We start from the raw sequence: 25,856 nt of genomic DNA, 5'->3' as shown, positions 1-25,856 counted from the left end.
ATGGTTTCTAGCACCACTTGCTCACCTTACGTTGGGCCGTCGTCTGGATCCTCTCTCATCTCTTGAAATCCAGCGAAGAAACTCCTTGCTTCATTTACTATCCATCATAATTTCGTCCTCCACCCAAATCTGTTCCGTGATTCAATTGTTTGTTCCCCTGTCTCTCGTAATTACTGCCAATACACATACCTCGATTGCTCGCTGGACAATACAAAATTAGTTTTGAATAGTTTACGCATTAAACTCAATATCTCTCAGTCATTTTAATTATCCAGCATGTAATGTCACACACGAGTATGCCAAAGATATAAACAACAAAGTACCACAATTTATGAACATACGTAGAGCAATGAAAGGTATTTTAGAAACAAGACAGAGAACATACAAGAATCAAGTTTTATGAAGTAATGGTCACCCCCACAGTACTTTACTTAAGTGGATCGTGAATCGTTTACAAACGACAAATAAGTAAAATCAAGACAGCTGAAATGAAATTTTTTAGGATTGTAAAAGGCAGTACCAGAGTAGGCAGATTACGAAGCGGCGCCAATGAGAAAGAATTAAAAGAATCAAGCGTAAGAAACAAAACTGTAGACAACAGTGAGCATCTTGACAAAATGAGCTGTGAAAGACCGCCTTACATAGTCTGAAACGGGTAGGGATGAAAAGTCTGGGAAGGCCAAGGTGAAATGGGTACCGAGACAGACAAGGACCTAATTCTTGTAGTGCAGAAGCGGAATTGGGATTCCCCGAGCTCTTACTCAAATGCATGGTGATTCTAGACATTCTGTATCAAACATACTAGTAAACTAGCTTTGAAAACTTTATTTAGCTTACCAAAAGCCCTGTAAAATCTATAGTGTAGACCATTTTCCCTTTCCATTCCGTCGTCCCCTTCAAATACCGTGAATTTAAAAAGAACTTCTCAACTCATCCTATGGCTTTATTGATCATTTCTATCACTTTTTCAACACTTTACTAGTAAAGTATTTTAGTCTCATTTTGATTGATTTTGAGCTTTATTTCCTGATTCCTTCTGGTAAGTTCTTTTATTCGTTACTGAAGTTTATTATTAGACGTGTGGCTTAAAATACGGAAAAAACAATCTAGGGTTAAAACTCAAAGGTGTCAGAAGAGTGGGAAAGTGCTACAAAGTGCTCTTGTTATTCGATGGTTTCTAAAAATAAGTATCTGCAAGTAGGTTTATCACTATCGGATGACAACGTGTTGCATGCTACAGAGTAAATGGTATGTTCTGTGTATATTCTCATTGCTGCGTCACCGAGCTACCACCTGCAACACAGCCACCAACCAGACAGTTGTCCGCGAGTCACGTGCGTCCATCGATATGCTTCCGCCGAGCGGGTATTTAGGTTACCACCCGTCCCCTCTGCAGCCATTCACGCACAGTCGAGCGCGTTATGCTACAGTGTGCGGATGGTGATGCGCATGTGGCCGAGGCGGCTGCGTCGACCGCACAGGAATCGACAGATAGCCGTTCGGCGGGGATTGTGCCACCATCGTCCGCCCCACTTAAGACGAGTCATTCTACGGCAGGCGGACACACGATTACGACAACTTCAGCTACAAACACGGCACGTGGAGGAACGGCAAGAACATGAAACGACGGAGCGCTGGACCCCCGCTGGACCTCCTAGGCTACGATCGAGGTCATTCACCAGGCGAAACAATGCAGGCAGGACTATCATTTTGGCGTACTATTCACAACTTTCCATACGTATCCGTCAACGGTAGCCACCCAGGGCAATAAAATCACCGATGCCTATCGGTAACGCCGCTATCAACATGCCAGGCGCTTGGCCGTAAGGCGTGGACTCAAAACACCCGTCCACGAAGGTGACATCTTATCCGACGACGACAGCAAGAGGCGATCAGCTTTAGGATCTGACTCTGACATATCTCAAGTTGACGATGAAGACGCTCAGTTTCAGCTCAACTGCCGAAAGATGTCCGTTTGGAAGCGGAAGAACTCGCAAGACGTTAGCGATGCAACCAAGAGGCAACCATCACCGCCCATCGCCAGTAAATTGGACCCTCTGCAGCCAGAGGGCGAGCAGGTGGAAGTTACCACTCAACCAACGACAGGCGGTACTAGCCCAGGAGCCATTCCGGCTCCTCCCAAGCACCAACTACCCGACAGGCGAGGATCCTGCCAACCACGATTTAATACACGGGAAAATATCTATCGCTTGGCGTGAAACAGAAGAAACAAGTTTCCACGCTCATCAAGGGCATATATAAAGGGTCTCAATAAAATATCACATTGAAACGTTGACGGACCAACGGACATCGTTAAAATTTTTCGAGAAGGCGAAGATACCTTTTTATACCCATCAACCCCCCCCCCCCCCCCCCCATACAGAAAATGTTGAAAGATGTCTACAGATATTTATTAGCCAAATTCACGGAATGTGGAAACTGAACTACACAAACCTGGCTTCTCACAAGCATCAGTAGATCTATTCAAAAGCTGGAACGAGAAGACAAACCAACTAGTTGCCCAGCCAGTACACCGTGTCACCTTGCTGGCTGGACCGACCAGCGACTCCATCTATGACACCAGAATTCTAGTTGAAACATACCGTCCAAAGTTGGGGCCTCCGCAATGCAAGCAGGCAAGTGGTGCTAGCTGTATTTTCACATATTAACCACTACACCCTCCCAACGAGATACGTAAAACGTCGTAGCTACCATCAGACACAAAACTGCTTCAATCTGTCAAACCAGAAACTAACCTGCGCCAAGTGCAGACCATTTCTAACAGCACTTTGCACATACACGGCACAGAGTCAAATGGCGAAGGAAAGGGCCCAACAAGCAGCCCAAGCAGCAGTACCAGCGCCACCAGCAGTGGAAGACATGTCAGACGTCTCACTAAGCCGTCAGTTTGGACCTCCATCACTTGGATCAACACACAAGCCAGAGAAAGGCGACATGCAAGTACCAACGGCCAGAGCATATGCTATCCAGTAACGACGATCTTGGGTCCATTATGTCCAGCATCATGGGTTTTCTGGCAACCTTACAGCAGAGGAACACCCTGACCATTGTAAAGAAGACAGTACAGAAATTCGGTGCAGCACCGTTCACATTCATGAAAATCATAACCCTCTTTGAGGGAACCATGGAAGTCTCCACACCAAGCCATGGCCCATAGAGCTTCACAGCCTGAAAGCTTCAAACTTTGTATACACGACGCCAGTGGTCTCCAAACCAAGGTGCCTGGACTGGAAGACTTCTTATACCATCACCATGTTGACATCCTCCTCCTTACAGAAACACATCTGCGACCAACACGACCAATCGAGCTTTGTAATATGATGGGCTATTACACCATCAGAAACGTGGTGGGGTCATGGCTATCTGGGTATAAAGAACCATCACCCTTCTCCAGTCGCCTTGTCCCAACAAGCAACACTCGAGGCGGTGACGAGCGTCATTTTCACTGTGTATGGCATAACAAAACTGATGATAGTCTATTTCAGCCCTAAAAGAACATGTGAAGAGGACTTTTTATGACAGTTTCATAGTTTCGACAAAATACTTCTATCAGGTGACCTCAATGTGAAGTTCACATGGAGCTCCAGGAGGACAAGCCCCTGTGGCAACAAGCTCCGCACATTGGAAGGATGGCTTAGGCGATTACCTATGGTCCCAATGACCCAACTCATATCCCTATCAATCCGAACGTAGACCGAATGTCTTGTGCTTTTCCGTGATGAAATCCTTGCGTCTGGACTTTCATCTTATCACAGTACCAGATTTAAATTCAGACCACAATCAGTGTTTGGTACCTTCGTGGAAGCTGTGAACCAACTCCAGCTGGCCTAGACCACCAATACCACCTGACACCAGTACAACACATGGTTCAGTAACAATGTCTGACCGATTGAGGACATCTCCACCACTACCAACATCGGTGTGGTGTATCCACTCTCACCAGCAGACTCCGTAGTGTGTTCTGACAAAGCTCGAACAGATCATCAAGACCTACCAGACAACAATACGAATTCTCCCCCTTGTTTCAGGACCAGAAGATCCTGAAGAAGAGAGCCCAGAAATGATGGCAGTGCTACCAAATCCTGGCAGACAGACAGGAGATGAAACACCTCTCCCGCGAATTAAATTACCGTGCCGTTGAACATCGCACGGAAATTTGCGAGGGCAGGAAGGTCAGCTTCAAACTTCAGTCTTATGACGAATTGTCGCCGATAAAGGCGATGAAAACCTCTAGTCCACTGAAGCACACACTCCAGGACCCTGTCGACCTTGTCTACAACCCACTGGGCAAGGCAGAAATCTTTACTGAGACTTATGAGTGCCAAAATGTTCTGGACATCCAAAATGACAGTGCTGCAGTGCACAGGTTGCACTTACAGCTGCAGGAACTTCAACTGGCTGACCCCCAGGCTGACGTACCACCCACTGAGATCAGGTACATCCTCTGAGATTTGAGCACTCACTCGGCGCCAGGACTGAGTGGTTTTATAAACTTCCATCTGAAGCAGTTTTACCATGTAAGCCATCGCTCGTCGTCACTAGGATTTTCAGCGGTTGCCGCTGCCTGCACTATCTTCCATCCTCCTGGAAGGTAGCAAGGGTCAGGGTCAGGGTCATGCCAATCCTCAACCCATGCTAAGATGTAAGTCAAGCAGAAAATCACCCGTCAGCCTCTTAATGTGCCATGGCCAAGGTCTTTGAATGGGTGTTACTGCAGTGACGAAAGTTATTCTCATCACTCATGGTGTCATATGGCCAGAAGAATTTACCTTCCAGCCATCTCTCTTTGCCGAAGTTCAAATGCTGCGAGCCTCACAAAACATTGCCTACAACCCCAATCATGTCTGCTACACAGCAGCTGTGTTCCTAGATGTGAAGAAAGTGAACGATAGGGTCTGGAATGAGAAACTTCACCTTCAATTAGAGAACCTCCACACTTTCCCGGGCTACCTAGTCAAGGTTATTCCAGCTTCCCAATTGACTGTCGATTTTTTGTCAAGATTGAGGGGCAGCGATCTACCATCAAGGCTTTGCAGCAAGGAATTCCACAAGACTCAGTGACGATCCCCAACACTGCTTATAATTTACGTCAGTGTTTTACCAGAACTCTCCCAGATGGTACTTGCACAATTTGCCAACGGTACGACCCTACTCACTAGTAGTTGACGAGTTACCACCGTCATCAACAGAATGCAGCGCCAACTCAGCCGGACGGCAAACTGTGTGGCCGACCGCCTCATTCAACTCTCAAAAACACGAGGGTCATAATGCTTACATGTTGCAGACCAGACCCTCGAGACAGCTGAACAAAAATTACCTGGTCTAACCGTGTCACGTACCTTTGTGTCCATTTCGACAACAGGCTCCTCTTCAAACTCCACGTGACTTAGAAGAAAACGAAAGTTCTCGGTTTGATCCACACCAGCTCTTTTCACTCTTGGTCAGCACATATATGAACGTCCACGCAAAGCTCCACCTCGAAGACGAAGGCGTCCTATGCCGGTGGGAGTTGTTGACGAAGTTGCTGTTGCTGTAACTGTGCTCGTGCTAGTGCTCGTGCAGTGTTACGAGAACTGTCAATGCCATGGTTAACAGTGCGGAAATTTCCCGGTCTATTTTATACTGGTAGCGTACAGTGATCAGACGGTGCAGCAACTAAAACCTCATGATCCGTTTTGAATTTGCTCTTCGATTTCTGGTAAGGTTCAAAGTTGTCGACATGTGGCCGGGCAATACTCTGTGGAGTGACGAGGAGCATTTTACGCCACTGGGTGTACTGAATACACAGAACTGCCGAATCTGAGGTACTGTTTAATCGCGTGTTGTGTACGAAGAGCCATTGCACTTGCCGTACGTGACAGTTTCGTGTGGATTCACGAACACCTTTATTCTCTGACAGTTGTTCTTTGAAGAGAATACACCCAGACGGCCTTTGAGGTCTACCGTGACGTCTGCGCGTTGTCGACACCTCCGGGTACAGCGTGTTTTTCCCGCTTTGGAAGAGCGCATCTGCATGGATATCACTGTTTTCATGCAAGATGGGGCGAAACCTCATGTCGCTCGCCAATTGAAAGAGCTGCTTTATGCAGCCTTCCAAGAGCGTGCTATCTCTGCAGGTTTTCCAGTTGCATGGCCTGCAAGATCACCTGATCTGAATCCATGTGACTTTTGGCCGTGCGGATAAACGAACTCGTTTACCAGGGACACGTTTGGTGTCTACCTGATCTGAAGTTCATTTTCCATGAACACGGTGGTCAGATTCCACCGCAGCTACTGCGAGCCATCGTTGATCACGACGTTTTACGGATGCAGTATCTCGTAGACATCTCCGTTGCTCATACTGGACCAGTTGCATATGCGCGGTTACTAATAAAATCAACATTACGCCTTTATCGCTTATTTCTTCTTTTCTGTCCACATCCCGTTCCTAAACAATTATACACTGAAGAGCCAAAGAAACTGGTACACCTGTCGTCTAGGGCTCCCGCGAGCACGCAGAAGTTCCGCAACACGACGTGGTATGGACTCGACTAATGCCCGAAGTAGTGATGGAGGGAATTGACACCATCAGTCCTGCGGGGCTGTCTATAAATTCGTAAGAGTACAATGGGTAGGAGATCTCTTCTGAACAGCACGTTGCAAGGCATGCCAGATATGCTCAATAATGTTCGCTCAGTAATGTTCATGTATGGGGAGTTTGGTGGACCACTGAAGTGTTTAAACCTACAAGAGTGTTCGTGGAGCCACTCTGTAGAAATTCTGGAACTGTGGGTTGTCGCATTGTCCTACCGGAATTGCTCAAGTCCGTCGAAATTCACAACGGACATGAATGGATGCAGGTTATCAGACAGGATGCTTACGTATGTGTCACCGGTCATAGTCGTATCTATCTGCTGACATGCAGGGTCCATGGATTCATGAGGTTGTCTCCATACCCTTAAACGACCATCCGATCGATACAATTTGAAACGAGACTCGTCCGACTAGGCAACACGTTCCCAGTCATCAGTAGTCCAATGTCGGTCCTGACAGGCCCAGGCGAGGCGTAAAGCTTTTTGTCGTGCAGTCATCAAGGGTACACGAGTGGGCCATCGGTTCCGAAAGACCATATCGATGGTGTTTCGTTGAATGGTTCTCACGCTAACACTTGCTGATGGTCCAACATTGAAATCTGCAATAATTTGCGGAATGGCTGCATTTCTGTCACGTTGAACGATTCTCTTCAGTCGTCGTTGGTCCCATTCTTGCAATATCTCTTGCCGGCCGCAGCGATGTCGGAGACTTCACGTTTTACTGGATTTTTGATATTCACGGTACACTCGTGAAATGGTCGTACAGGAAAATCGCAACTTCGTCGCTACCTCGGAGATGCTGTTGCATTGCTCGTGCGGCGACTATAACACTACGTTCAAATTCACTTAAATCTTGATAACCTGTAGCAGCAGTAACCGATCTAACAATTGCGCCAGGCACTTGTTGTCTTATATAGGCGTTGCCGACCGCAGCGCCATATTCCGCCTATTTACATATCTCTGTACTTGAATACGCATGCCTATACCAGTTTCTTTGGCGCTTCAGTGTATAGGGAAACATTTCTGTACATCTTTCTTGCATCCAGAGCGCCAGATTTGTACCTTATCGCCAAAACCGAGGCTAGTTTTTCCAGCGTAAATCGGTTCCTCATTAATGCATAAAAATATGTTACAAATTTCGCTGTCATACGGTAATTACAGTCTACACTGGAGGTCTGTAAGTAGCTGTACTTTAATTACAACTACAGTCAGCTCCATCAGAAATGTTGTCTGGAAATACAGCAATGTTGTCTTGTACTGGAATCACAGTGCAGGCAAGTAGACGGCAACGTTATTTCAGTTACACATTGCCGTAAAATACGGATCACATCAACATAATCAACGCTGCGATTTTAGGCACTAGAACGACAGTAAGTGCAATCATTAGTTCCATTTTCCTTGTATGAAAACATGTGTGGTCAGAATCTGTTTCATGTAGTGGTATTAGCGAGATAAATTCACGGAAAACTGCAGAACATGGCTTTCACAGCCTGATGTCGAGTTTTCCGGGGTGCACCGGGATCTCGATCGGCCACACAGACGACAGGCGCTCCTTTCTAATTCAGATTGCAGAGCGCCGGATGGCCTGGGAGGTAACAGCAGTCGTTGTCATGCCATAGTTATTCTGAATGCTTTCATTTCATCAGTTACGTGGCAGCTCTGTGATCACTCCCCTAGCCGCCGGCTGATAAGCTACCCCGGGAGTTTCTCAAGCACGATAATTACGCAAAGCCACTCTCCGCGCTGTAAGAAAAACTTGCGTTAAGTACCCGAGCGCACGCCTCCGTCGCCCGAGGCTTAGTCAGTAATCTTGGCGAAAGCCGTGACTGTGTCCCGAAATTCGGAGTAAAATTACTCTCGCAATTAACAAAGTATAACACCCAATTTGGCAAGTACTTAGCACTTGTATTTTCGGCAAGGGAATGTTAAACCGAGTTCTCAGTAAATGAGATAACCAGCTACACTCGGTAGCAAAACCAGATATTCGGATTCAGCAACAAGAATATGTAATTTATCACTTAACAGAAAGCTTACTTGGACTTAAAGACCTTTCCATCGATAAGTATATAACACGAAAGGCCGCAGCTGAGGAACTGATATTCTGTCGGCGTTGGGACAGTTGAAGATTGGAAATGGAATATGTTGTAAATGCAAAATACGACATTTTTCAGGAGAAGAAACAAGCAGTGTCTCTCTATTTGCATATAACTGATTTTTATCCAAAAAAAAAGATCAAGGCGAAATTTTGATGCTACAGAGTTATTATGGTGGTCACCGCATCATCGCAAAAAATAATTAGACACATTAGAAAGTAAATGCTTTATTGAGAATGTTATAAGTGTCAGACCAAATGGTTCAAATGGCTCTGAGCACTATGCGACTTAACTTCTGAGGTCATCAGTCGAGTGTCAGACCAGGTAACTGGCTACTTCTAGGTACCAATAAGAAAATTTTTACGAGACGATTCTAGCAAAGAACAAAAGAGCAACCAGCCACTGCTTACACTAGTTTTCATTTCATTACCGCCGTTCCGGGTCTAGAACCGACAGATTTATCTTCAGACGGAAGTTGTCGTTTATATGACTTTTTTTGTTGCTTACATTGGTTGTTGGGTTGTCTTTTTTTTTTACGCAGCCACCGTCTCTAAAACGTAAGTTTTCTGCAAAATACTATGAAGAAAGCTTTCGTTCCAAGTCCCATTAATACTGAGTCACAACGTTTTATTTGTGATAATACAATTACAGAAATACAGAATTAGGTTTCAGCTAGTAGCACTGTAGTCAAAACATCAATTTCTCATATCTTTTAAATTTTGGAACTGCAGAAGAAAGCAGGGCTTCGCACGTAGGCCAAGCGCCATCTCCTAACGGATGTTTGAAGGCCTTTCTCTATGGATTACCACTTGAGTCAAGTCGAGGGGCATGCAACAGAGTACCGAGAACACAACAGCACTGAAAGTGCGTTTATTCAAATGGGACTTAGAACGTTCTCTATTTGCACTTTGCATTTCATACTGTATTAAACTTCTGTCTGTCTGAGGACAGAAAATAGTAGGTATTGCAGTCTACTTTAAAAACAGGTAAACTATGGAAATAGGGTAGGTTCTATGGGGATGAAAACACCACTCGCTCCAATAGGTATTGATGTCCATCAGCAAAAAAAGTGTGTGTGTGTGTGTGTGTGTGTGTGTGTGCGCTTGTGTCAGAGAGAGAGAGAACGTCTGATTGCAATGTATTTTCATTACATATTCATTTTTCGAGACACACTGAAAGTGTTTTGCAGAGGTCCTACGAATGAGGAGACTTAATGCCGTCCAACATGTGGTCAAAGCGATTGAGATAAACTCACCTGGGGTGAGGGAGAAGAGAGAGAGGGGGTGGGGAAAGCACACAAATGTCCCTTCTCCTTAAAGATTTACTCAAAACAATTCTGGTTCATTCTGAGCGGTTAAGTGGTGAACTGTCTTGTTGAAGATACAGGTCGCCAGACGCGTGTTGTAGGAAAAGAAACGGATGCACATAATAGAAAAGTATGTCGTGTACCGCATCAGACGGCCGAAGTCATCCCATGCAAGAATACTCGATCATATGTGTCACACTGTTGCACTGTTGACAAATGGGATGTCTCGGCACTAAAGATTTTGATGTAGTCACACACAACCACCGGCGTGTATCAGTATCTGTCATGACTTCGTACTTCGAGCGCCCAATGGCAATATTCTTGTGCCCGTACCAATCTTTAAGCTGTGCAACGTACATGTGTGGAAGAGAGAGAAGGAGTGGGGCGAGGGGAGATGAGAAAAGACGAGAGATTTCTGTATGCTGTGGTTTGGTTTCTTACAGGTTGTTGTGGCTATTGTTGTCCAACACTGCTCAGTGATATGCTTCACTGTGGGCCGTCCTTCTGTTGCTGCAACTCGCAATATTCGTCGACGACCTGCGTCGGCAACAACTTGATTTGCAGCGGCGATCTACCTAATTATAAGTTTTCAAGGTACACTCTGAAAGGGTTGATATGTGAAAATTTCGTATATGGAGAGCCCCAAGCATTGGACAATCACGATTTGGTCGGTATCAAATCCTCCAGCAATAGCGCACTCAATCCGTCAAGAAGAGGACTGGCTGTAACTTACACGCGCTGCTCACTGAACTATTCCATTCATCGTAGCATCTGGATCGCCCTCTTCCGACAGAGTGGCTACCTCTGATTCAGGTTTTCCTAAGTGCCTATATTCTCTTTTTTAGAGATCAGTCTGATTTTTCTGTATTATTATTATTATTATTATTACCATTACGCGCGTGACTCATGATCTGATGCAAGGCTTTATATTTGAAGCCGTTGTTAGTATTTAATCTTGTGGAAACATTCCACATGTTATTCCACCTTCGGTAAAGAATCTAATCTGTTAATCTGTGTCTAGGAAATGAATCAGTTCTCAGCTGAAATAAAACTGATCGCGCAGCGACACAGCTATATTATCCATCTGGACCATCAAATCGATAAGGTTTGTTGATGGTACATCTCTTCTCTTATGATATTATATTCGTAATTGTTTCATAGAAACCTGGGGCATTGTTTTCTGGAGCAGGTTAAAAGGAAAATCAATTTTAATGATGTCAGAGTGGTTGTTACTCATATTATTTTAAACCACTTAAATATCTGCATTGGGAAGAAATGTGTTATGACCAACGGCTGCTTCCGACATAAAATCAGTTTTAGTTATCTCTCATGTCGCTGCACGAGGACCATTTAAAAAAAAATTCGCCTGTAGGTAGATAAGCGACAAGCATCAAAATTGCCTACCCACAAAATACATTTCTGCTACCTTGCAAGCGAATGACACAAATGACACATGACGTAATAAGCAGATTAGCAGATGCAAGGATGGCATTTACGATGAAAATAAGTCTACTAGTACCGATCATTGGCCTTGATTTGAGGAAGGAATTTATGAGAATGTACGTTTCGAGTACAGCATTGACAGCATCGTATGGAGGTGACATGGATTGTGCGAACATCGGAAACGATGAGACTGGAATCCTTTGAAATGTGATTATGCAGAAGGGTGTTGGAAAACAAGTGAACTTATAAGATAAGAAACTGGATGGAGAGTCATCGACATACGTAGATATAATTCCAGGTGTGCCGCAGTGAATTTGTTGGTTCCCTTGCTGTTCATGTTTTGTATTAATGACCAAGGAGGCAATATTAATAGTGAGCTTAGAGTTTTTACAGATAACTGCGTTTCTCTCATGATGTACCGTCTGAAACAAGCTGCACAGATATCAAATGGATCCTGATAGGATTTCAGTGTGGTGCAAAATGTTTTATACTTGCTTTAAATGATCAGAAATGTAGAACTATACGCTTCACAGAATGAAAAAAGAAAACCGAGTGTCATACTACTACAGTATCAAAGAATTACAAATGGAATCGGTCATACAAATACCCGGATGTAACTCTTTGTAGAGATATGAAATGGAACAATCACGTAGGGTCAGTTATAGGCAAAGCAGGTGGCGGACTTCGATTCCCTGGTAGAATACTAAGGAAATGCAATCGGCCTACAAAGGAGATGGCACACAAAACCCTCTTGCCTCCCATCCTAGAATGTTGCTCAAGTGTGTGTCAGAATAGAACTAACAGGTAACATTGAAAGTATATAGTGAAGAGCAACACGAATCTTGACAGGTTTGTTTGACTCGTGGGACAGTGTCATAGAGATTGAACGGGTAGACATTTGACGGTAGACGGAAACTATCTTGAGAAAGACTGCTTACAAAGTTTCAACAACCAACTTAAGATGACTTAAGAAATATGCTGCAACAGCCCTACGTATTACTCCTGCAGGGATCGTGAGGATATCTTTAGATTAATTACAGAATGCAAGGAGGCATTTAAATAATCATTCTTCCCAGGATCCATACCGCCGTGCGGGATTAGCCGAGAGGTTTAAGGCGCTGCAGTCATGTACTGTGCGGCTGGCCCCGGCGGAGGTTCGAGTCCTCCCTTGGGCATGGGTGTATGTGTTTGCCCTTAGGATAATTTAGGTTAAGTAGTGTGTAAGCTTAGGGACTGATGACCTTAGCAGTTAAGTCCCATAAGATTTTATACACATTTGAACATTTGATCCATACCTGAATCTAAGGGGAAGAAGCCCTCATAGCTGGTACAGTTGGAAGTACCATTTTCCGTGCACGTCACGGAAGCCATAGAGTGTAGACGTAGATGTGAAATGTATTAAGACGTCAAGGTATGAGTTCCAGAAAGCTTCTGACGTCGTTCGTCACAAGCGACTTCTAATTAAGTTGTGTTCCTATGGAGTACCGTCTCAAGTGTCTGACTGGATTAGTGGTATTCCGTCAGAAAGGGCACAGCTCGTAATAATTGACGGAAAGTAATCGAATAAAACAGAAGTAGTATCTTGCGTTCTCGGAGGAAGTGTTCAGGCCCTCTGTTGTTCCTGATCTACATAAACGATTTAGGAAACAATCTGAGCAGTCCTTTTAGTTTGTTTGCAGATGATACTGTCATTTATGGTGCCGTCATGTAAAGTCATCAGATGATTTAGACAAGATGTTTGTGTGGTACGAAAATTGGCAGTTGACTCTTAATTATGGAAAGTGTGAGTGAAGTCATCCACATCAGCATTAAAAAGAAAGCGCCAAATTTCAGTTACACGACAAATCACACAAATCTAAAGGCTGTAAACTCAGCTAAATAGTTAGGGACTACAATTATGAATTACTTCAATGGTAACGATCACATAGATAATATTGTGGGGAAAGCAAACCAAAGACTGCGATTCATTGGCGGAACATTTAGAAAATGTTACAGGTCAATTAAAGAGACTGCTCACACTTCGCTTGTCCACCCTCCTCTGGAGCATTGCTGTGGGGAGTGGGTTCCACATCAGACAGGACTGAAAATATTCAAAATATCGAAAATATTCAAAGAAGGGCAGCTGGTTTTGTATTATCGAGAAATAGGGGAGAGAGTGCCACTGAGGTGACAGTGAAAAATCAAAGGCGTTTTTTGATGCCACACAAACTTCTCATGATATTTAAATCACCAACTTCCTCTTAAGAGTGTGAAAATATTTGTTGGAGCCCACCTACATAGGGAGAAATTATCATCATAATAAAATACGAGAAATCACAGCTCGCACAGAAAGATGTAAGTGTCCGTTTTTCCCTCAGGCTGTCCTAGAGTGGAACTGTAGAGAAGTAGCTTAAAGGTGACTCTGTGAATTTCCTGCCAGGCACTTAATTGTGAACTGCTGAGTAATCATGTAGATGCAGATGTACTTGTAGAGTTCTAAAGGGTAAAAACTGAAGGTGTAAGTGTAGACTGGAGTATGTCTACGAAATAACTGACCAGGGGCATGTACGAGGGGTGTTTGAAAAGTCCGTGCTTAAATAAAAACTACTTACGTGTTTGGGGTATCTCTTTTTTATTTTTCGACATAGTCTCCTTTTAGACTTATACACTTCGTCTAACGCTGTTCTAATTTGTTGATCCCTTCTGAATAATAGGAATTGTCCAACTCTACAAAAGATCTATTAGTTGCTGCGATCACCTCCTCGTTTGAGTAAAATCTTTGTCCCACCAGCCATTTCTTCAAATTGGGGAACAAAGGGAACCAAGCGTGAAGAATATGGGGGATGTAAAACGAGTTGGAATCCTATTTCCATTAATTTTGCGACCACGACTGCTGAGGTGTGTGCTGGTGCATTATCGTGATGGAAAAGGACTTTTTGCGTCCCAATCACCGGCGTTTTTCTTGCAGCTCGGTTTCCAAACGCTCCAATAACGATGAATAATATGCACCTGTAATAATTTTACCCTTTTCCAGATAGTTGATGAGGATTATCCCTTTCGAATCCCAAAAGACAGTTGCCATAACCGAAGGAATGGTCTTCGCCTTATTTAGTCCAGATTCTCCCTTGGTAACTCATTGTTCAGATTGTTGTTCGGTCTCAGGAGTATGGTAATGTATCCATGTTTCATCCACAGTGACGAAACGACGCTTAAAGTCCTGCGGATTCTTCCTGAACAGCTGCAAACCATCCTTGCAACACTTCAAACGACTCCGTTTCTTGTCAAGCGTGAGCAATCGCGGAACCCATCTTGCGGATAGCTTTCTCATGGCCAAATGTTTATGCAAAGTATTATGTATCCGTTCATTCGAGATGCCCACAGCACTAGTGATCTCATGCACCTTAACTCTTCTGTCATCCATCACCATATCATGGATTTTATCAATGATTTCTAGAGTCATAACTTCCACAGGCCGTCCAGAACGTTCAGCATCACTTGGGCCCATATGGCCACTCCGAAAATTTTGAAATCACTTATAAACTGTTCTAATCGAAGGTGCAGATTACTGTAATGTTTATCGAGCTTCTCTTTAGTCTCCTGAGGCGTTTTGCCTTTCGTAAAGTAATATTTAATCACCACACGAAATTCTTTTTCGTCCATTTTTTGACAATCACTGGATTTCCTTGATTCACACGAATGCCAAACACAAAGATATAGACCAATGTCGCTGAAACTTTGTGTGCGTTATTTCCATAGAGTAAATATCTCTGGAGCGAGCATTGCGTTCTGCGAATGTTGTCAACATTAAACCAGGATTGTCACGTGTTTTAGGGACTTCGCTGTGCGTGTGTGCTTTCTTCAGCGTTTGAAGTTTATAATATCAATAGTTTTTGTTGTGTTTCACCGTTTGTTGATAGTGTAATAGCGATGGTGAATTACTGTTGTTGCTACGTATGCAAAGAAAAATATGTGAAGGGAGGGATAGTAACTTTTTATGGGTACATACCATGTAGCTCTAATTATAGTTATCATATTAGTAAAAGACACTGTATATGTTTAAAAATTTCGAGACGTATTATAATTAAGGCTTGATTCTGCAGACCCATTCTCTACGATTTTATTACTATACAGGGTGATTCAAAAAGAATACCACAACTTTAGGAATTTAAAACTCTGCAACGACAAAAGGCAGAGCTAAGCACTATCTGTCGGCGAATTAAGGGAGCTATAAAGTTTCATTTAGTTGTACATTTGTTCGCTTGAGGCGCTGTTGACTAGGCCATTTCAGCCAATAAAGTTTTTGGTCCCTTTTTCTTCGAAGGTGCTACTGTAACTGGACTACAGTATCTGGAGATGTTAGAGAATTGGCTGTTCCCTCAGCTCGAACAAGAAGCACAACAATTCATATTTCAGCAGGATGGAGCGCCACCACATTGGCACTTATCTGTCCGTAACTACCTGAACGTCAACTACCCGAGGCGATGGATCGGCCGCCAGGCAGCCCGTGACAGAGCACTTCATCACTGGCCTCCAAGAAGCCCTGATCTTACCCCCAGCGATTTTTTCTTATGGGGGTATGTTAAGGATATGGTGTTTCGGCCACCTCTCCCAGCCACCATTGATGATTTGAAACGAGAAATAACAGCAGCTATCCAAACTGTTACGCCTGATATGCTACAGAGAGTGTGGAACGAGTTGGAGTATCGGGTTGATATTGCTCGAGTGTCTGGAGGGGGCCATATTGAACATCTCTGAACTTGTTTTTGATTGAAAAAAAACCTTTTTAAATACTCTTTGTAATGATGTATATCAGAAGGTTATATTATGTTTCTTTCATTAAATACACATTTTTAAAGTTGTGGTATTCTTTTTGAATCACCCTGTATAATAGATATTACGGCTCGTACAAAAGGTTATAAACAATCGCTTCCTCTCGTAAATTTGCTGGTGGAACAGGAAAGGGAATGGTTAGTTGTTTGAGCAAATACTATCGTCCATGCATTTATCAGTGACTTGTCGATTATGTATATACAGGGTGTCCCAGCTATCTTGTCCACCCAAAATATCTCTGGAACAATAACAGCTATTGGAAAACCGTATTATTCGTTTCGGACCTCTTGATAAGTATGGAAGTGTGACTATGCATGTCAATCACATCGCGATTACGGGCAGCATGGGGTTCACGCCTGAGCCTCAGGACCTGCGCTAGCAGCGCATGTCGGGTGTTTCAAGCGTCAACTTCGCGTCTTAATATCTCGGGATGTAATGGGAATATTGCGATGCAATCAACGCCATTGTGTATGTGGTTTGTCATGCTATGGATTGCTGAAGAAAAAATATAGGAGGTCCATTTAAAAAACATAAGTTTGTGTTAAAAAACACATATGCCTTCGTTTTAGAATGTCTCCAAATATGTACATTCATGGGCCCCAGCCCTACATTGATAGCGGTGAAAGTCGTTTTTCAATAGCTGTTATTGTTCCAGAGATATTTTGGGTGGACAAGATAGCTGGGACACCCTGTAGATTACACAGTCTACTATTTATTTAATAAACTGGGAGCAAGTACGTAAAATGCGCTAAATAAATATTTCAAAGTGTCACCAGTAAGAAAAATTGTGCTTTAGGTCGTAAAAACGAGAAAATAAATACGCAGAAATAGCAGAAAAAAAGGACGAATTAGTAGGGATGTAATCGCTAATGTGTGGGAAATTTCGGTGTTTTTCGGACACTTGCAAAAGTAGTAGCGTACTGTCAAGTCGTTTTGCACGACTATCACTGCAAAACTGTACGTCAGGCTCTACCAAAAATCGAGTGCATATGAACTGTGACACCTATCGCAAAGAAGCAGGATGTAATATCACTTGCCCTTAAAAGTTACGTAGCTGATTTATTCCCGGTATCAAATGGATACTGTTAAAATGTCTGCGCAACATATATAAATAATCCACGACACGTACGAAAAGAATCCGTCTGTATTTTGGATGTAGTGACATTCTAAATATACAGTGCGCTATACGGACAAACACACGACGTCCCAAGAACACGTGACCAAGCCGGCAATGTATGTTGACAACAAAAAATCTGTTCTGTGCATGTGAATGCTCACTCCAGAGATGTTTACTCTACGGTTATTTCCAAAGGTGCTACTAACTAAACATGTCCTCGATACGCGCCGGTGGAGCCATCTCTCGGATTTTGCACATGCTTTTCAAACACCCCTCGTACTACAACGACATGAATAGGTTGTGGCGGACCGCATCATAGCAGTTAAATAGCTGCTGCTGCTGTTTCTGCTGCTAACGACGACGACTTCTGTATTCCAAAGCGTCGTTATTATCAAACAGCCTTTTTCCTACTCGTTAGGAGTTGGTAGAAGCAGATGACTGTTTAACGAAGAAAGAGCGAGGACAGAGTGCCGTAGGACAGGGCGCTGCGCTAAGCCCGCTGTCGACAATGGGTGTTGTCAGTCAGGGGCGGCGGCGGCCGACATCCGCTGAGGACAGGACGCGGCCCCGCGCGGCGACAGCTATTTCGGGGCGAGTGCAATTAGGGGCGCGCGAGCCGGGACCGCGGACGCAATTCCGCTCTGCTAATTGAAGCCCGGCCAGCAGGTGGCGTGGCGTGGAGTGGCCAGCGCCCTCGCCGAGCAGGCGGCGCCCGCGGCGGCAACGGGCGCGCCGCCGGCCGCCACTGGCCGCACAGCCCCTCTTTGTGCGGCCACTTCGCCGCTACCGCTGCCTGCGGGCGTCAACAGGCCAGCCGCTGACGCACAGCGGGCCCATCACGGACTATAACTACCATCTTCGGGGCATAACGGCCAAAACACACCTGCAGAAGTTGCAGCACTAAGTAGGATGTACACTACTGGCCATTAAAATTGCTACACCAAGAAGAAATGCAGATGGCAAACGGGTATTCGTTGGACAAATATACTAGAACCGACATTTGATTACAGTTTCACGCAATTTGGGTGCATAGGTCCTGAGAAATCAGTACCCAGAACAACCACCGCTGGCCGTAATAACGGCCTTGATACGCCTGGGCATTGAGTCAAACAGAGCTTGGATGGCGTGTACAGCTACAGCTGCCCATGCAGCTTCAACACGATACCACAGTTCATCAAGAGTAGTGACTGGCGTATTGTGACGAGCCAGTTGCTCGGTCACCGTTGACCAGACGTTTTCAATTGGTGAGAGATCTGGAGAATGTGCTGGCCAGGGCAGCAGTCGAACATTTTCTGTATCCAGAAAGACCCGAACAGGACCTGCAACATGCGGTCGAGCACTATCCTGCTGAAATGTAGCGTTTCGCAGAGATCGAATAAAGGTTAGAGCCACGGGTCGTAACACATCTGAAATGTAACGTCCACTGTTCAAAGTGCCGTCAATGCGAACAAGAGGTGACCGAGACGTGTAACCAACGGCACCCCATACCATCACATCGGGTGTTACGCCAATATGGCGATGACGAATACAAGCTTCCAATGTGCGTTCACCGCTATGTCCCCAAATACGGATGCGACCATCATGATGCTGTAATCAGAACCTGGATTCATCCGAAAAAATGACGTTTTGCTATTCGTGCACCCAGGTTCGTTGTTGAGTACACCATCGCAGGCGCTCCTGCCTGTGATGCAGCGTCAAGGGTAGCCGCAGCCATGGTCCCCGAGCTGATAGTTCATTGTGCTGCAAACCTCGTCAAACTGTTCATGCAGGTGGTTGTTGTCTTGCAAACGTACCCATCTGTTGACTCAGGAATCGAAACGTGGCTGCACGATCCGTTACAGCCATGCGGATAAAATGCCTGTCACCTCGACTGCTAGTGATACGAGGCCGTTGGGATCCAGCACGGCGTTCCGTATTACCCTCCTCAACCCACCTATTCCATGCATATTCTGCTAACAGTAATTGGATCTCGAGCAATGCGAGCAGCAATGTCGCGATACGATAAACCACAATCGCGATAGGCTACAATCCGACCTTTATCAAAGTCGGAAACTGGATGATACGCATTTCTCCTCCTTACACGAGGCATCGGAACAACGTTTCACCAGGCAACGTCGGTCAACTGCTGTTTGTGTATGAGAAATCAGTTGGAAACATTCCTCATGTCTGCACGTTGTAGGTGTCGCCACCGGCGCCAACCTTGTGTGAATGCTCTGAAAAGCTAATCATTTGCATATCACAGAATCTTCTTCCTGCCGGTTAAATTTCGCGTCGGTAGCACGTCATCTTCGTGGTGTAGCAATTTTAATGGTCAGTAGTGTAAAAATGTATTACGTCATGATCCTGTAATGAGCACAAATGTTCACATTGCTGGTTCCAGCATAACATTGCCATCTCCAGATGTCAGGTCCGATCGGTCGCGAAGAGAAAACCACAGTGAAAATCAAAAAAATTTTATTCTCAAAAGTTAGCCACACCTTTCAGCTACTTCTCTAAATAGTCGCTGCACCGACTTAGACATTTGTCGTGGAGATGTACAAACTCTCCAGTACCGTCGTCACGGAAAGTCTCTACACTGGTCTGCCTTTCGTTGTTTGTGCCAAAATGTTTTCTTCGTAGCCAGCGGGTCATGTGAGTATATATGAGCAACGGAGGGAGCCAATTGAGGGTTGTATTGGGGTTTGTAGCCTATTAACGATGTTACTCAATCTGTACATTGAGCAAGCAGCGAAGGAACCAAAAGAAAAATTTGGAGTAGGAATTAAAATCAATGCAGAACAAATAATAACTTTGTGGTTTGCCGACGCTATAATTCCGTGCAGGCAGCAAAGGACCTGGAAGAGCAACTGAACGGAATGTGTCTTTAAAGGAGGGTATCAGATGAAAATCAACAAAAGCAAAACGAGGGTTGGAATATAGTCGAATTAAGTCAGGTGATGCTGAGTGTATTAGATCAGGAAGTGAGACCCTTAAAGTAGTAAATGAGTTTTCCTATTTGGGGAGCAAAATAGCTGTTCAAAAAAAATGTGTGTGAAATCTTATGGGACTTAACTCCTAAGGTCATGAGTCCCTAATCTTACACACTACTTAACCTAAATTATTCTAAGGGCAAACACACATACCCATGCCTGAGGGAGGTCTCGAACCTCCGCCGGGATCAGCCGCACAGTCCATGACTGCAGCGCCTCAGACCGCTCGGCTAATCCCGCGCGGCGCAAAATAACTGATGACGATCGACGTAGAGAGGGTTATAAAATGTAGACTGGCTGTGCCCAGGAAAGCGTTTCTGAAGCAGAGAAATTCGTTAATATCGAGTGTAGATTTAAGTGTCAGGAAGTCGTTTCTGAAAGTATTTGTGTGGAGTGTAACCATGTAAGGGAGTGAAACATGGACGATAAACGGTTTAGACAAGAAGAGAATAGAAGCTTTCGAAATGTGGTGCTACAGTAGAATGCTGAAGATTAGATGCATAGATTAAATAACTAATGAGGAGTTACCGAATAGAAATGGGAAGAAGAGGAATTTGTGGCACAACTTGACTAGAAGAAGGGATCGGTTGGTAGGACACGTTCTGAGGCATCAAGGAATCGCCAAATTAGTACTGGAGGGAAGACTGGAGGGTAATACGCTAAGCAGATTCAGAAAGCTGTAGGTTGCAGTAGTTATTAGGAGATGAAGAGGCTTGCACAGGGTAGAGTAGCTTGTAAAGCAGCATCAAAGCAGTTTCTGGACCGAAGACCACCACACATATTGTGGGTGGTCAAACACTTCCCATCGAGAACGCTGCAGGAGAGTGTTCGTTGTCCCTGCTGTATGCGGCTGAAAATTTTCTTCGGGGAAGATGATGATGAGGATGATGTTTGGTTTGTGGGGCTCTCAACTGCGCGTTTATCAGCGCCCGTACAAATTGCCAACCTTTGCTCAGTCCAGTCTCGCCGCTTTCATTAATGATGATGAAATGACGAGGATAATGCAAACACCCAGTCATCTCGAGGTTAAGGGAAGAAACGTAGGACATTTATGCTATGTGGGCTGCATAGCTTTAGGTGAAATCTCTCATCAGATCCACATACATAGCGGGAAACACTGTTGTTTTAGGCATTTCTACGTGATCACTTTGCGCTCTGAACTGAAAAGAGTGAGGTGAAACGATCGACAGATACAGCAAAGACATTGCCCAACACATTTGTGCAACGTTCCATTGGATTTTCACAGTGGTTTCCATTTCGCGCCTAATCTGACCTTACTTTCCGAATACGCCTCGTAATTAATCCGAAAACAGCTTCGTCAAGATATACAGGGTGTAACAGGTACAAGTGCAGATTTTTAAATGTAGTGCTTTCGTGTGTACACGCATCAGTGGGTTGGTTGTTATTTCATTATGTGGAACAGTCTTCCCACAAACACATCACAGACTTTACGATGTACTGGTTTCTGCATGGTCGTAGCTGCACCACTAGGTCGACTACTCCTGTCAGTACAGACTAACCATTCTGTGTCTTGCGTCCATGCATCCACGTTTCAATATCTGACTTTCCGCCCAGGGGTGGCTAAGAACTTATGGCTTGTTCTTGCCACATGTATTTGGACTTTTATGTAAAGGTTTTTAACTACCACTACCACTACCACGCCATTGTTGTTGCGGTCTTCAGTCCTGAGACTGGTTTGATGCAGCTCTCCATGCCACTCTATCCTGTGCAATCTTCGTCATCTCCCAGTACCTACTGCAGCCTATATCCTTCTGAATCTGCTTAGCGTATTCATCTCTTGGTCTCCCTCTACGATTTTTGCCCTCCACGTTGCCCTCCAATACTAAACTGGTGATCCCTTGATGCCTCAGAACATACCCTACCAACCGATCCCTTCTTCTAGTCAAGTTGTGCCAGAAACTCCTCTTCTCCCCAATCCTATTCAGTACCTCCTCATTAGTTATGTGATCTACCCATCTAATCTTTAGCATCCTTCTGTAGCACCACATTTCGAAAGCTTCTATTCTCTTCTTGTCCAAACTATTTATCGTCCATGTTTCACTTCCATACATGGCTACACTCCATACAAATACTTTCAGAAATGACTTCCTGACACTTAAATCTATACTCGATGTTAACAAATTTCCCTTCTTCAGAAACGCTTTCCTTGCAATTACCAGTCTACATTTTATATCTTCTCTACTTCGACCATCATCAGTTATTTTGCTCCCCAAATAGCAAAACTCCTTTACTACTTTGAGTGTCTCATTTCCTAATCTAATTCCCTCAGCATCACCACGCCATAAGAACAAAGATAACCACAGCATTTATGAAAAGACTGTTTAACGTCTGCATGATCCTATTGTGAAATTGTGTTTTTGTAATGCCATATAGCCTGATGATGGGATATACCCTCGAAACATGTCGCACAATAAACAAATAATACATTAGTTAAGAAATATTGTGACAGGTAGCGTTACTTAAAAACTTTTACATAATTTTTGAGACAGCCATGATCGAAAAATAGTCAAAATGGCTTCAAATTATTTGGAGTATTTTTTTCCGCTCATCGGTCTTCTGAGCAGTTTGATGCGGCTGGCTATAAACCCCTCTCCTGTGCCAACCTCATCATGTCAAAGTAGCACTTACAATCTAGGTCCTCAGTTTTTTGCTGGATGTATTCCAGTCTTTGTTTTTCTCTAAAGTTTTTACTCTGTACAGCTCCCTCTAGTACCACGGCAGTTATTTCCTTATGACTTAACAGATGTCCTACCACCCTATCCTTTCTTGTCAGTGTTTTCGATATATTCCTTTCCTCGCCGATTCTGCAGAGAACCTCCTCATTCTTTACCTTATCAGTCCACCTAATCTTCCACTTCTTCTGTAGCACTACATCTCAAATGCTTCGATTCTCTTCTTTTCTTGTTGTCCCACAGTCCATGTTTCACTACCATACAATGCTGCGCTCCAAACGTAGATCCTGAGACATTTCTTACTTAAATTAAGACTTACGTTTGATATAAGTAGAATCCTCTTGGCCAGAAATGCCCTTTTGTCAATGTTAGCATGTTTTAGGTGTCTTCCTTGCTTCGACCGTCATGGGTTATTTTGCTGTCTAGGTTGCGCAGTTCCTTAACTTCATCTGCTTCGCTATCACCAATCCTAATGTTAGGTTTCGCACTGTTCTCATTCCTGCTGCTTCTCATTACTTTCGTCTTTCATGATTTACTCTCAGTCCACGTTCTGCAATCATTAGTTTGTTCATTCCACTCAGCAGATCGTGTAGTTCTTCTTCACTTCCACTGACGACAGCAATTTCGTCAGAAAATCTTATCATATCATTGATATCCTTTCATGTTGAATTTTAATTCAGTCTTGAACTTTTCTTTTGTTTCCATAATTGCTTTTTCGATGTATAGAATGAACAGTAGGGGCGAAAGACTATATCACCGGCTTACGCCCTTTTGAATCAGAGCACTTCGTAGTTCGTGTCCCGCTCTGGATTATTAGTCTGCAAATGACGTAAACGCTCGTGTAATTTAGTTCAGTACAGTGTCCTCAGGCACTTAACCTGTTACACCCCGTACTAACTATAGTTATACGCATACTGAAAATAATGAAACTTTTACAAAATATGTTAATAAAATATGTACACCATCCTTCTAAAAGGTTGCGAGACCGATTTTATTCTTGGCGTTAGCACGGTAGCTACGGTGGCAGCTCGAACTAACAACTGTAAACAGTGGATGTGAATCCAGTCGGTCAGTCGTGAGGAGCCAGTATTAAGTAGTGAACGTCTGACCGTTGTGTGTCAACGTTGTTGTGTCTCAGATTGGAATGGAGCAACATCTCTAAATCCGGTGCTCCGGATATTTTCAAGAAGGAAAAACTGTGTGTAAGCTTTGTCCCGCACGCCTCGGCTGCCGAACAAAAACAACCAATTTGGACGCCTGCTGTTACTTGATTTAAACGAGAATGCGGATAATTCTTTTCTGCAAAAGGTCATCATGGATGACGAGATACGGCGTTATCAACACGAAATTAACACAAAACGACAAAGTGCAGAAATTTACATCAGGGGTCAACAGTTCCACGGCGTAACCGACATTCAAGTCAACTGTTCCCGTAAAAAGAACCAGGGGTTTTCTTGAAGTTCCAATTATCACTCCAAAAAACAAAGATATTCAATTTTTTAGTTTGCTTGCAGGTTCCTGCGTGCTGTCCTGGTACAGAGCGAAGTCGACGCACAACAGTACCGTACCATGCAGCTGGAGCAACCAAAATACAATGGCGCATTTCATCTCTGATTTACCAGTGGACAGGGCAATTTTGTTTTGGCTGCTCCAAACGTGCGGCATGGTGTGGTGGCGTGGCGATTTCACTGTGTACTAGGACTGCAGACGTTAAAATTAATTACGTAACTTTATTTTTTCGATGTATTAATTCAAAATTTATGACTACTTCTCGTACAAATTGTACTGAATGTCATTTAATATTTATTTGATGTCTATATTTCATATGAGTCTCATTAGAGGCGCGTTTTTGCCATTGCGCTAGCATCATGTACAGCACAGCGCTGGTGAGAGTGATAACACCTCCCCCCTCCACCATCTCCCCCAATGGGAATATTTTACTTCAGATGCTGCAAATGCGGCCCTTATGTTCGGTCGTGATATGCTTTTGTTACGCGATGAGGGAGATAATCGAACACCTTCTCACAAGGCGCCAACAAAAATACGCTGGGCCCGTTATAAGAAAGTGCTTTAAAAATACTTTGCACGAATCAAGAAGACACGTCATCAAATATTGATTTATAGAAATGCTTTGTTTAAACTATAGCTAACATATGCTATCAAAATTGTTAAATTATAAAGATTACCGAAACGAATTAATTTCTATAAGATTGGGATCGTAGATGAAGCATTCTCCACACGGCGAAGGTAAGAGATGGGTGTTTGCCGTGTATATCGTATGGCAGTTGTCATGGAATAGTCGATGTAGCATGACCACCAAGAGAAAAAGTAAAAGTATTTTCAGTCATCGTGCCACCTTATCCCCAAGTTCGCAAACACGTAGCAGTGATTTTTAATGTAAAACCGAACGATTTGGAAACTTTCAATTGGTGCGAGAGGACAGCACACGAAGTCCTGCTTCACAGTCAATACATGCGACACCTGGGCCATCTGCAGAAGCTCTTATATGCCAATACCCTCATTCCTACGCTGCACACTTAGTATCTGTCTTTCCGGCACCCCACAAAGTCACACAGGGAATCCTTGGGGCGATATTTTGATATATCGCCCCTAGAAGTGTCAGAGGATTAGAGCCATAAGAGCCTCTACAACTTTTTTAAACTCTCACTCTTTTGTATACGCACAATGAGCTTGTCGAAGAGACTGACAGTCTTATAAAGGGCCTTTTACAACACTTTCTCTTACACCGTCCATCAATCTTAAGGGTGGGTCATCAACTTCGGGCACTGCTGTTGAATTTTATTGCCGATGGAGCGGTCTCTGGCCTTCCAGA

Source organism: Schistocerca serialis, chromosome 5, assembly GCF_023864345.2.
Source record: "Schistocerca serialis cubense isolate TAMUIC-IGC-003099 chromosome 5, iqSchSeri2.2, whole genome shotgun sequence".
NCBI classification, from domain to species: Eukaryota; Metazoa; Arthropoda; class Insecta; order Orthoptera; family Acrididae; genus Schistocerca; species Schistocerca serialis.
Note: the sequence above shows the minus strand (reverse complement) of the source record.